The sequence below is a fragment of the Lepus europaeus genome, chromosome 19 (assembly GCF_033115175.1).
Source record: "Lepus europaeus isolate LE1 chromosome 19, mLepTim1.pri, whole genome shotgun sequence".
Classification (NCBI taxonomy): Eukaryota; Metazoa; Chordata; class Mammalia; order Lagomorpha; family Leporidae; genus Lepus; species Lepus europaeus.
In genome coordinates, this window is record NC_084845.1 from 37,400,141 (window position 1) to 37,414,124 (window position 13,984).

A 13,984-nucleotide genomic window follows, 5' to 3' on the forward strand; every position below is an offset into this window, starting at 1 on the left:
CAGGACAGGGACTTTTGTCTGTTCACTGTGGCCTCCCCAGCACCCAGAACAGTCCCCGACACATGGCAGGTGCACACAAACTTTGGGTGACTGACTGAGATGAATGCAAGCCACACCCACGGCTCCTCCAAGCGGATGCTGTGAGCAGGGCCTGGGCTGGACGAGATCAAGTGAGTCATTTTACGTAAACGCAGATTTTTCTACCTTTGTGTCTTTAAAAAAAAAAATCAATGCTCCAAGTCTGACTTCTCACCCATTTTCTGACCCTCCTGTGGGTAGGTGCAGATTGTGAGCCACAGCTGAGTCTGGGAAAGCACCTTAGGGGCAATGAGATGGAGACGAAAACCGTCTAATTCAAGGAGGAGCCAGGTACCGCCTGAACTGCATGCTGGCACCCCTCCACGCGTGCACAGAGTGGAAAGAATTACTCAGACCCTCGCTGCAGGGATGGCCGCCCCACCGAGAGGAGCCCGTTGCTAAGAAATCACCCTGGTGACGTCACAGGATCACGAGCTACAGGCAAGATACGGCCAGGGTCAGAGTGCAAAGATGCTTCTGGGTATCTCAGACAGGGGCAGCGTCTTGACGGGCGGGCACCTGCTGTGACTTCCTGTCCCCTTCCATGAGACAGCTGCCCCTTCCGGGCATGGAGATGCCCGCCACGTACCAGGTTCTGAGCCCCTCTGGGGTTACACAGGGAAGTCCAGGCCACAAGGACAATGTGGCCACAGCCTGCAGCTTCCCCGCAGGAGAAGGTGGAATCTGCAGGGCCCACGTGTTGTCCCGTCATCCCCGCCGTAGTCAGCATGGGAAGAAATGAGGCAGGTGGGGGACAACACAGGAGCACCACCTCCTTCTCCAGCCTAGAGGGGTAACCAGCAGTGCCAAGACTCCCAAAGGTGCAGGGCCCAGGGGTGAGGCCCCACAGAGTCCAAAGCTAGGGTGAGGTCCTCCCCCTACCACCACCTGGACACAGGGAAGACCCAGGCAGCCCAGCAACGCCCACGCCCCAGCAAGCAAGCGCCAGTCCCAGACCTTGGCACTGACACGGGGCGTCCATCAGCCCAGCCATGGCTTTGCCCGGCCTCCTCCCCCAGCGCTGTTTCTGAATACCTTTCTTCCCCAGGAAAACGGAGCCTGACTCTCATTTCGGATTACAAAGAACTGCGACTGATGTCCGAGACACCGGCCACACAGAAAAGTAGAAAGAACCCCGTACAAACCCCCTGAACCCTTGCCACCCAGAGGGCTTTGACGAGCCCCGTCTCGCACGGCCCCTCCGGCACCGAGGGCCCCACGCGCCGGCCACTGCCTCAGAATGGGCTCCCACGCCGCACATGGCGCTGCGACCTTTCCCGGCTTTGTTCCGCTGACCCTGCGCGGTCATCTCTTCCAGGGCTGGCTCTCAGAGGCTGCCGGGATGGCTCTGTGCTCAGAAGATCGCACGGTCCTGGCTGAATGGGAACAGGCGCTAGGGCTGGACTGGGGTGGCTGGGGGCTTGTCCTTGCTCTGCAAATGAGCTCATGCCACAGGACTTCCCCAGGACCCCATCACCTACCGGGACAGCCGGACACAGCCCGAGCACTGGGCCATCCTCTGCCGGCTTCCCGCTGCCACTTCCCATTCCACCGGGGCAGACACAAAGGGCCAGGCAGGGGAAGATGCCGGCTGCCCAGGACCCCGCCCAGTGGCCCACGAGTTCCATCTCTGGGCATCCCTCTCGCACGTGCACACACAAGCACACGTGTGCACACACCATGGCCCCTCACATCACCTTCCCGACACCCAGTGGTCCCAGGGCGGCAGGTGGGGGGAGGGTTCAGGAAGCTCCCCCTGGGAACTCGCAGCAGGCGGCACCCTTTCCTCTTCCTCTTCCTCCTCCTCCTCCTCTACCAACCGGCAAAGGAGGCTTTCCCCATCCCAGCATGAACTGGAACAGCTTCCTGGGTTGTGTCGCTCAGAGCTAAACACGGGGTTCCCGGGGTGGTTTCCAAGAAGGCCTTCCATCTTTCCGTGGGGGCTGGCTATTTCCCGGAGGGCCCTTCCTCCCTCTCGGCCAGTGCAGTCGCAAAAGACGCACCTGCCAGGCGCAGGAGCGAGGGCCAAGGTCTCCCCTGCAGGAGAGAGGCACAGAAGCATTTAAGACCTGCACACGCGACATGGACGAAGACCCCACACCTCGCCAGGCAGCCGCTCACAGGCACCTGATCTCCAGCAGGGGAGAAGGCAGCAGACACACAGCCAGAGCTCCAGGCTGGTCTGGAGTGAAAAACAGCAAACAGGTAGGGACTCGGGGGCAGCTTCCTCCAGGAAGGCAAGGGAGAGCCTCCCAGGCACCCAAGGTGATGGGTATCGGTCCATGCCAAGATCGGGGAGGAGGCCAGAGTGTCTGATGGCAGTGGAGGGCCTGGGACGGCCTACGCCATCAGATCCCCAAAGAGGAAGCAACTAGGAGAGAACCCCTCAGGGAGCCAGGAATCCCTGCAGATATCTGGATTGAAGGCCTGGCATAAACCCTGAAGCTAAGACGAGTCACGTGCTTAGAGAAGACTGGGGGTAGGTAACTCCGTGAGGTCAAAGCTTACTGCAAACATCAGAGCGCCACAAGGCCCCACCGCGACCACGGCCAGACCAGCAAACCCCTGAAGCACTAAATCTTAGCCCTGGCAAGAATGAAGGTGCTGCCTCCACAGGACTGCCCTGCAGCCCAGAGAGGGCAAGCATGTGGGCCAATATCCCACAGCAGCACAGGGCACAGCTGGTAAAGCCGCCCCTAGTGGCACCAGCATTCCATATGGGTACCGGTTCAAGACCCGGCTGCTCCACTTCTGATTCAGCTCCCTGCCAATGTGCCTGGGAAAGCAGCGGACGACGGCCCAAGTCCCTGGGCTGCTGCACCCACATGGGAGACCCAGAAGAAGCTCCTGGCTTCGGATCAGCCCAGCAGCAAATGGGACATATCTCTGTCCCACCCCCCTACACCCTGTAACTCTGCCTTTCAAATAAATAAATAAATCTTGAAAAAATAAAAGAGCAGCAGCTCAGCTGGGGACACCTACCCCCACCACACGGGCTGTCCTGGCCGCATGGAGGTATCCACCTCAGGAGAAGAAAGCTGAACCATGAAACACCCCCGCCCCCGCCCCCGCCCCGAGACACTAACCCAGGAAGCCACAAGGTTGGGTCGCAGTGGCTCCCAAAGACCTCAGCAGCAAGTGCATCCAGCAGGGGGCAGGGCGGCATCCGTCGCAGGCCCCCACCCCACCAGGCCTTCCAGAGAGAACCCAGTTACACAGCTTGCCCAGGCCCTCCGCCCTCCGGCAGGGGTAGCAACCCGGGGCCCTCCAGCCTGGGATGTTTTCCCAAACATCTCTTCCTTTAAACGGCGAGCCCAGGAAGGCCGTGTGCAAATGCTGATGGGTGGTCATGGCACACAGCAGGCTTGCTCTGGAAGTCCCAAGACATCGGCACCAACTGAGAGCCTGAGTCAGTCCTTAGGCAGGCTCGAGGTGCACCCCTGAGTGACCCGAGGGTAACTACTGAACCTTGGTTCCTTCCTGAAAAATGGGCGGATAATAGCGCAGGAGTCTCCGGGTGAGACAGAGAGCCAGCAGGTGCCTCAGGCGTCCTCACCCACACACCCACTCGTAATTATGGGCCTACTGCGTGCCAGGCAGTGAGTGTCTTGGGCTGGGGACACGGTCGTCAACAGTGCCGGCAAAATCCACCAGAAGAAGCAAGGAATACAGCAGCCAGGAAACCTCGGGTGGGGAAACATGCACAGCGGAGTGTGGAGAAGAGATGCAAAGGACAGGGAGCTGCGAGAGGCAGGGAGGCGGCTTTCCCTCTGGCCATCAGAAAAGGTGTCCCTGGGTGGTGGACACCGGAGCAAACGCTCCACCAGCATGCAGAAGCAGAGCCAGTGCACAGGCCCCGGTGGGGTGCGGGGAATCAGTCGTTCAGCACACCTGGGCGGACGCCAGGCCAGGTAGCTTTGCTAAGTCAGGTCCAAAAAGTAGAAGCTTGTCCCAGAGGGCAGCCAAGCTTCCAACCCTGCGCCCGAGCCCCGTCCACTTACAGCTCCTGTAGCTCCCTTACTGCAAGTATCTGTCGCTCACTGTCTCCCGACCCACAGTGAGGGCTCCAGGAGGGCAGCAGAGCTCCATCCCGGGTCACTGCTCCACGGCAGGATCTCAACGCACCTGTTCAACTAAGTAATTACTGGCACTCGCTAACTGCCTAGGAGACATGGCCATTAGCACTGCCACTAGGGTCCAGGCTGCTTTGGAAGGAGAGGAGCCTCCCGTCCCTGGAGGCATCCAAGCACAGTTTAGGAGAACACATGCTGGGGACCCCCAGTACTGGAAGGGGTCTGGGTGAGCCGGGGTTCCCAGCTTCTCTCCCACTTTGAAAGCTGCCGGATCTGCCCTGTGCCCAGGGCCGGGTGCCAGGTGGGGAGCAGCCAGCTACCGGTGCACCTGCTGGACAGACAAGAACAGCCGTGCTTGGAGCTGCAGCCGCCCTCATTTCTGAATCACTAGAGGTTTGTCAGCACCACGAGGTGCAGCCTCTCAGACCGCTGAAGGAGGGGGAGGGAGGGTCTGCAGGAAAGAAAAACTTTTTGGCCAACAACGCGCATGGAGTCCGTGCCGGGCAGAATGGGCTTGGATCCTGGCTCCAAGACCCCCTGGGCAGGGCCCTTCCGGCAGATGACCGGAACTCGGACTGTGGGGTTCCACTTCCTTTGTGGTAGCTGATTTCTGACTAGAACAATATACACTGCTCCCTGCAACACTCCTCCAGCATAGGCCCTTCCGTGCCGACAAAGCGCCCCCCCTCCACCCAGCAGGAAGGGGAGGGAAAAGAGGTGGCTGGGAGCTCTCTGGAGCCCAGGAGGACTCTCAGGTCCCCAAGATTTCTGGGCAGGCACATGACCAGATTGGGGGTGGAGGGAGAGAGGGTCCAGCCCCCAGGTGAAGATCGTCCTGCACGCAGTAATTAACTGAGCCTCCCAGAACCCTTCCGGCCACTCGCTCGCTCGCACGCCTGCTTTTTCCCTTTCTGTCGCCTCATTCTAATTTACGTGGCCGCTTCCTGCTTCCTGCACGCCGCCCGCTGGCCGGCCGGCCTGCCCGCCGTAATTGGCAAGTCTTTGGTTCACACGGAAAGTTCCTCTCGGCTCTCCGAGGACGCCCATCAAGGGTGGATCCCAGCTCTTCATCATCATTCTTCTCAGACAGGGCTAATAATGACCCGCTCCCACTAATGAAAAAAACACACACATGCACACATTGTGGCTGCGGTAATTAAGCTTGTGACGAGCGGGGTTGCAGGGAAATTAGATTTATTTACACGCTGCCTGCTGCTGAGGAGGCACTGGCTATCGGGACGACTTCTAATTAACCCTCGTTTACAAATGCGCTCTGCCGCGCCCCGCTCCCTCCACGCACCCTTTGTAAAGGGTAGTGGGCTCCAACCCTAATAAGGATGAGCCCTTCCCAGAGTCGGACTCTCTCCCGCCACTCCAGGCGACGCGGACGGCGACTGCAGCTCTGGGCTGCAGGAGCTTCAGCGCATCAGGCCACAAACGCTGCTGCAATGCCTGTCCCCGGCCGGGCCCTGTCCTTGGCTCTCGGTGGGTCCAAGAGGACCCGGGGATGGCCCTGCCTCACGGGAGAGGCTGCAAAGGTAAGAAGAGAACCGGGCGAGGGGCCGGTTGAGGCAGAAATAATGATCCTGGAGCCAGGGTTGGAGCAATAGGGAGCTAGTGAAGGTTTGAGAGGGAGGGAAGAGCCTGTTTAAGATCAGGGGTGGGAACCCCCAGAGCTGACTGGGAAGTTTCAATGTCCAGTACAGACGTACTGTCCACTGCTCACGGTGGCCTCTCTTCATGTGTGTCTGGGAAAGAAGGAGCCCTGGGGGGCCTTGGCTGACTTACACAGGGCCAGAGCTCCCTGTCCAAATCCAGAGGCAGCCCACGTGAGCCCCAGCAGCCCAGCACCAGGAACCACCGCCCCTTGGGGTCCAAAGGGCCGTGAGCGCACGACACCCCAGCCGCGTAATGACAGCTTTTCTCCTGGGAGGCGGTGTCGTTTTGCTGAACTACATATGGACACTGAAATGCTTCCCAATTCCAGAAATGTTAGACTGTGACAAAATGCACAGCCTAGAATCAGGGCAACACAATAATCAAGAGCTTGGACGATGGCCTTGGGGGGAGCCGGGCCCTGCCCCACGGACACGGGATCAGACCCCTCAGAGGCCCGCAGTCAGCCGGGCCTGTGCAGTCAGCAGCACCCGGATTCTGGCACGGTCCAGGCGAATCTGCCCACCAGACGGTCCACACCCTTCCCGGGGGCGCTCCAAGCCAGAGGGGCCCTCCGAGACCACCTGGCCCAGCTCCGCGCTTACCTGGAAAAGGACACCCCCTCCAGCATTCTTCCTGTAGGCTGTCCACAGCCAGCCGGGAACCTGCAGGGAAGGGAGGCGGGTGCCACTGTCACCACCTCCCAGGGCGCGCTGGAAAAGGCGGCAGGGCTGGGAGCATGAGGAAAGGCTCACGTGGGAGGGGGCCGCAGGTGGGGCAGGGAGGGTGGCCATGAACAGGCCTCAGAACCGGGGTCCGCGCAGCTGCCTAACCACTTGACTGGTCTCCTAAAGCACCTGGGACTTTCTGGAAGCCAACGTCGTCCTAGAAGACAGAGTGCCTGCCGGAGGCCAGCCTCCAGAGGCAGTCAGCCGAGGGCTCCCACTCCGTGTCACCAGCCTGCGTGGCCTGGGTGCTGTTTGGGTGTTTATCCACTTACTCGCTAGCATGGGCCGGAACGGCCATTTCTTTCCTATTACACTGTAAGCCGGGCCCGAGGCCATCCCGTCTGCCCCTCCATGCCAAAGGCAGGACACACGCTCTCACCACAGGTGTGTTTGTAAGAGCTCGAGCATTTCCTTGGGGTTCAGTGTGCTCTTGAGGCCTCCATGGGTTTTGGATGTTCACCTGCCACTCAACTTCATATTGGGCTGGATCCCATCTCCTTGCTGTCTTTGTAACCAGGGCCACATAAGCACCGTCCTATCCCCTGCGTAGAGATCGGCTCCCAGGGGACCCCGCCCCTGCCGGAGGATGGGGTTTCTCATGCACCTGCTAGCAGGAAGTCTCTGGGCTGTGGGGAGCCCCTGCAGGCTCCTGCAAGGACTGAGTGGTCCTTGTTCGGTTACATACCCAGCGCCCTCTCCCTAGGACTCTCCCGTCCCTAACTTCTAACATGTACCACACGTCCACGAGCCGGACTCAAGCCAAGCCGCACGTCTGAGCACTCGTCTCTGAATCCCCCTTGGGTAGGGGGCTCGGAAAGCAGCGCTCAGCAGGAAGCACTCCCTGGCCATCAATTCTGGACAAGACTGGCCTCGAAGGGGCCGGCGCTGTGACGTGTTTAGGTTAAGCTTCCTCCTGTGTTGCCAGAGTCCCATATGGGTGCCGTTTCTAGTCCAGCTCTCTGCTATGGCCTGGGAAAGCAGTAGAAGATGGCCCAAGTCCTTGGGCCCCTGCACCCACGTGGGAGACCCGGAAGAAGCTCCTGGCTCCTGGCTTCAGATCAGCGCAGCTCTGGCCGTTGCTGCCATTTGGGGAATGAACCAGCAGATGGAAGACCTCTCTTTCTGTCTGTGTTCCCCTCTCTCAGTCTGTAGCTTACCTCTCAAATAAATAAATACAATCTTTAAAAAAAAAAAAAAGGACTGGCATCAAAGACATGCCCTGAATAGCCCCAACTGCAAACTCAGGTTCACCTGTCCCAGCAGGTGCTACAACATCCATTTCCCCAAAATCATTACAAACGAGTCAGATAAAGAGGGACAGCGGCTGCTCCTCTCCCCACGCGGTGCTGTCCAGCGGCTCCACCCCTCCACACTGCTGGCCCAGTCCCGCCATCATCACCCTGGCTCAGGACCACAGAGCCTCTTCTCTGGGCAGCCCTAAAACTTCCTGGCTTGCCCAGCACCCTCAGACTTCAAGGGGACACCTGCTATGTGGGAGGCACGTCCTGCCCCACCTCCACCTGCCACATGGGTAAGAGCCCTTTAAACAAATGCAAGGACGTGATGGTCCCAAGAGCTGGGCTAGTGGTTAGCTCTGGAAGAGGGAGCGAGGACTCGGGTGGGCTTGGGGTGGCTGGCAAGGAGCTCCCTCCATACCTGGGAGGGGGCTCAAACCGCTCACATTCTAAAATCTCCCGAAGCCCCACATGTATGTGGTGGGGTTCCCATCTGTGTTTCGTTTCACAATGAACAGATTTTAACAAAAGGAACACTCCCAGCGCCATTGCTTGGAGGGGGTGCAGACCACGCACAGGTCGGCTGGACGGTGCGATCGCACCAGCCCAGGGTCCTCTTACGGAGCAGGTGCTACCGTTCTTAGGGGACAAAGAGACCGCGGCAGACGCCAACAGCACGCAGCCGGTTCTGAGTCACCACTGCACTTTGCAGGTCATGGCCGTTTCCAGGGACGGAGCCGCACCTCTGCCAGTGCGCATGCGCAAGCCTCCACCCAGGGCCGCCGCCGTCCTCACCTTAACGCCCCCAGACTTTGGTAGGGGGGAAGGAGGTGGGCGCCCGACATTCCATGTGAGTGGTCCTGATCTGTGCGACTCCATCTCCTTCGGACGGCACAGGAAGCAGCTCTCTGCGCACTAAGGGCCCTACCGCCCACAGCCCCTGTTCTCATGAGAGATTTCTGGTCACCACTTCCCAGCGGCCGTGAGCTCCCTGGGGTCGAGCATCACTCTCACACTGTGCCCCGAGGGCCGGGTGATTGCTGAGTGAAGAAGTGAATGAATGCATGCATGAATGAACAGAGCTTTCCTCTCCAGAGGGCACTCCAGGGGCCCGGGAACCACGCCCCCCTTATATCAGCACTGAAGCCAGGTCAGCACACAGTGGGTCCGCAGGCTATTTGTAAAAAATTGCATGGGTGAACAAAGTGAACCATGCGAAGAATGGGAGAAACTAGCCCAGGGTCTGTCGTTCAGCAGGGATCAAGAAACAGGAGCCAGACAACAGGAGAGCACAGGCAACACACTGAGCAGCGGCCTCCAACTGGGAGGGCAATCAGGGAGGGCTTCTCAGAGGAGGGGGGCATGGCGTTGACTGACACTCCAAGGAAAAGCCAGAAAGTGTCCCCCCTGCACTGGGAGGCAGGACAGCACCTCCTGGGCAGTGAGCAGAGGCCACTCCACTTCTACTGACTTCTTTCCAAACCCGCTTCTGTATCTGCTGCCTCCACCAAGGGCCATCTCCCCAAAATCACCTGCATGGCGCCCTAGGTGCTGGCCCTGGAAGAGGCTCGGTCAGGCACGGTTATCGTGGCTGCTGAGGGCGGAGCTGGCACTAGCCCGCTCACGCGTCGCCTGTGTGGCCTATAACATGCACAGACCCGGATCGTGTTCAAGTGTAGGCTGTGACTCTACAGGGGGTCCTGCACCTGCAGCACGCGCCCAGGAGAGGAGGGCCACGCCGGGCTGTGGGCCTCAGCTTGAGCAACAAAGCCTCGGCCACGCAAACTCGTTCCCTCCCTTGTGAAACGGCTGCAAGCACAGGCGACGACACGCACCTGCCAGGCGCACAGCACGTGCTGAGACTGGGCACCGGCCCCTCCTCTGCTCTGGCGACCTGGCTAATTGCAAGCAGCAGCATTTCTGCACACGCAGGCACACACACACACGCGCGCGCACGCGCGCGCACACACACACACACGCACACACACACACGTGCACGCACACACGCACGCGCACACACATACGCACACGCACACAGCAAAGGGGCAGTGCTCAGACAAGGTCTAACGAGGGAGTGAACGGATGAACCAACGCACACCCAGACCCACTCGGTGCCGTCGGAGCCTTGTGTTATAACCGCCAGACTGTCAGCAGAGGCTGTGAACTGACTGCCCCACCCCCACCCTGCATCACACCAGCCAGGGCACAGGCACCAGTCGGCCCAGGAGGAGGTGGGCCCTGCGGAGGGCATGGGCCGGGCAGCATCTGTTCCTCCCAGGCCTCCCCTGGACCCCTGGCTGCGAGAGCCCCGGGGGGCCCAGACAGAGCCCCCGATGCTGCAGCTGGGGCCAGCCCTTCACAGGATTCGAAGAACTCGTGGCTGCTCCCCGATGACTGGGGGTGGGGGAGGAAGTGACCGTCCCTGTGGCCTCGGGTGAAGCACTTCGCTGCAGGTCAGGCAGATGACAAGATGGGAATCCTGGACCTCATCCCAGAACCCTTTCCCAAGCCTTGCTTTCTGAGCGTGGTGGGCAGAGTGCACGGTTAGTGGCCTCTCTCCCTCTGGACGCAGGGGCACACACAGACCCTCTCAACCCCTCCACCCCCGGGAGCTGCGGCCGGGACCCGTGGTTCCCCAGCCTCAGCAGCAGCCTGCAGGCTGCCTGGGCCAAGCGCACGGCACCAAGGTCGGCCCTGAACATTTTACCCTCAAAACAGGTAGACGTACGACTGCCACATCTCCAAAATCCAAATGCCATGTCTCCTTTCACGTCCTTTCTTCTTTTTTAGACATTTATTTATTTGAAAGTCAGAGTTACAGATAGGGCCAGCCAGAAAGCAGAGAGAGAGAGAGAGAGAGAGAGAGAGAGCAAGCGAGCTTCCATTCACTGATTCACTCCCCAAATGCCGCAATGGCCGGAGCTTGCCAGGCCGAAGCCAGAAGCCAGGAGCTTCTTCTGGGTCTCCCACATGGGCACAGGGGCCCAAGCACTAGAGCCATCTTCCACTGCTTTCCCAGATGCATCAGCAGAGAACTGGATCAGAAGTGGAGCAGCCGGGAGCACCTGCATTGAAATTCTGGCTCTGCTTCTGATCCAGCTTCCTGTTAACACACATTCTTGGGGGCAGCCGTCCCCGTTACCCAGGAAGGAGACCTGGATTGAGTTCCGGGCTCCTGGCTTTGGGTGGGTTCAGCCCTGGCTGTTACAGGCATCTGGAGAATGAACCAGCAAGTGGAGGATGTCTATCTGTCTGTCTGTCTCTCTGCCTTTCAAATAAGTTAAATAAACAACTTTTTTAAAAAGACATAGAGGCCAGTGCTGCGGCTCACTAGGCTCACTAGGCCTGTGGCGCTGGCACACCGGTTCTAGTCCCGGTTGGGGCACCGGATTCTGTCCCAGTCACTCCTCTTCCTGTCCAGCTCTCTGCTGTGGCCCGAGAGTGCAGTGGAGGATGGCCCAAGTGCTTGGGCCCTGCACCCGCATGGGAGACCAGGAGAACCTGGCTCCTGGCTTCGGATCAGCGCGGTGTGCTGGCCACAGCGTGCCAGCCACAGCGGCCATTGGCGGGGGGGGGGGGGGGGGGAGGGGTGAACCAACGGAAAAGGAAGACCTTTCTCTCTATCTCTCTCTCTCACTGTCTACTCTGCCTGTCAAAAAAAAATTTAAAAAAAAAAAAGACATAGGGCACTGCCAGCACTGTGGCAGGGTCCCACACGCGCTGCTGACTGTCCCAGAAATGGACGCATGCGGTCAGTACGTGCTGTGCTGAGCACAGCTTCTCAACCCTGGCATTATGTCTGCAGGACTCACCCGACACCTGGGTGTGGCGGTGGGAGGTGCTCTTGATTGCTGTGTTCGGGTTCTCTCTGAGAGGTCTGTGGCTACCCTGTCCTCGGCTCCCCGGCGCTGCCAGTCACGGACCAGACAGCGGCCGGCAGCCCATCTCACCCTGCTACTTCCTCTCCACTGTCTGCACAGCTGCTGGGATGAGGTTTAAAGCATTTGCATCCCAGGGACACGGGGCCTTGGCCAGGATGAGAAGTCGGGACACACAGGGCGCTGTGACTCACCTGGAAAGGGAGGCGGTCCCGACACCTGCTGCTGCGACACGGAGGAGCCTCACAGGCATCGCGCCACTAAGTGTGACAAGCCAGGCAGAGAGGGGCAGACCCCGTCAGGTTCACAGGGACAGAGCAGAATGGGGGTGCCGGGGTGAGGAGCTGGTGTGTCATCGGAGCAGAATTCTGGGGCTGATGGTGCACAGTGTCTATTCACCATGGGTTAAGATGGTCAGTTTTATGTTTTATCTCTGTTACCATACTGCTTCTAAAAAATTATAAATGGGGAGCCTGGCGTTGTGTAGCAGGGAAAGCCGCCACCTGCAGCACCTGCATCCCATACAGGCACCGGTTTGAGACCTGGCTGCTCCACTTCCAATCCAGCTCCCTACTAACGGCCTGGGTAAAGCAGTGCGAGATGGTCTAGGTGCTTGGGCCCCTGCCACCCACATGGAGACCTGGAAGAAGCTCCTGGTTCCTGGCTTCGGCCTGGCCCAGCCCTGGCCATTGCGGCTATCTGGGGAGTAAAACATCAGGTGGAAAATCTTTCTCTCTCTCTCTCTATCTGTAACTCTGACTTTCAAACAAATAAAGAATTTTTTTTAAAAAAAAGCATAAACGGGGAAAAAAGTAAAATGCAGAGAAAATGTACAGCAGATAGATGCCAGAAAAAGCAGAAGCCATGATCTTAACATAAAACACAGTGCAATTGTAGGCAAATATCAAGTGAGGTAACAGAATTGCATGCACATGTGTGTATGCATGTGTATGTGTGTGAAAGTAACAGAATTGCACGTGTGTGTATATGCATGTGTGTATGTGTGCGTGTGCCTACAACGAAATCAGTAATGCCTGCTGCCGGTCAGTGTGCGGAGCCCCAGTCTGCTCCCATGCTCTTCCGACTCCTGAAACCTGCAGAGCAGGCCCCAAGCCCCGACTGATCCCCTGTGCTTTGGCTTCTTAGCAAGCAAACTCTCGCACCCTGGAGGGCCCTGGGGAACGCGACACCTGGCAGGCTGGGGCTGGGCTGCGGGGAGGCTGCCGGCTCCAAGGAGGCCCCATCTGGGGCGGACACCCAGTCGCGAACCCTATCCCCTCTCAGCACAGAGCCCCTCGCCCTCCGAGGCCCAGCACTTTGCAGAACCAGCCCCCTTCCTGCTACCCAGCAGGTGAGGAGACGGAAGGCCACAGGAGCCCAGTGATGAGGCTGAGGTCTCAAAACAGATGATCACGAAGCCTCGAGGGCCCAGCTCTTAACCATCAGGCCACAGGGTCCTCCCGGGGACCTCCCAACAGCCTGGACCAGGGGGCAGATCTGGGAAGACTGAACCCAGAATGGGCCAAGGCACCTGCCGCCTTGTCCCCAAACTCAAGGCCGGATCAGGCGCACAGAGACCAAACCACCGCCGCACCAGTGACCGCACCACGGCCCACGGAGTGTTCTTGAAGGAAAGAATGGATCGATTTGCTCCAAGGAGGCAGAAAGGAGAGGTTTCACTGCCATAGACAACTGATCAGAAAATAAACTGCAGACACAGAGAGGGGCAGGGGTAACCCAGGGTCACACAGCGAGTTCCCACCATGCCTCATCCCCCGGGGCCCGGAGACAGTCGGGGACCCCCAGCCCCCCAGGAACGGGTAAGGCAGACACCACATGGAGGACGACACACCGGCAGACGCCGGCACTCGGGCGAAAGGCCCCCACGTCCACGCGGCCTTCCCGTCGGCCGCCAGCCTGACGCTGGGCCCTTCGCGGCTGACTGCTAATTAATTTGGTTGGAGACATCTTTAAGGCGAGGCTTCCGGGTCCTCCCGCTGACTGAGAACCAATTTCATTACAACAGAAACCGTGTTGCCAAAACGAGAAAGCCCCTCCTCGTCAGGCCTGTGCCCTTGAAGGCATCTTATTAGAAAAGACCATTTCTTAATTAACATTTTTGATCTTTAATCCATGACACATCCCTCTAATCCGGGACGGAGGTGCGGCTGGCCCACTTCCACGGGCTGGCGAGGCGGGCGATTCCAGCGCCGAGGGCTCGCGCGCAGCTGGGCGCCCAGACGCCACCTCTGCACCGGCCGTGGGGACGCCCCCGCACGGGCCCGTCTGCAGACGAGACTTCACTTCATTAACCCCTGAACCCCATCTCTTCTCGG

At 59.2% G+C, this 13,984-nt stretch overlaps 1 protein-coding gene across 1 annotated transcript in view; it reads right to left on the reverse strand.

Moving 5' to 3' along the window:
• The window catches only part of ZNF423 (zinc finger protein 423), a 327,441-nt gene that overhangs the window by 236,607 nt on the left and 76,850 nt on the right, over positions 1 to 13,984 (reverse strand). The window contains exon 3 of the mRNA XM_062176600.1: positions 6,413 to 6,472. The gene's annotated coding sequence lies outside the window, so the exon portion shown is untranslated. The remainder of the gene's footprint in view (positions 1 to 6,412; positions 6,473 to 13,984) is intronic.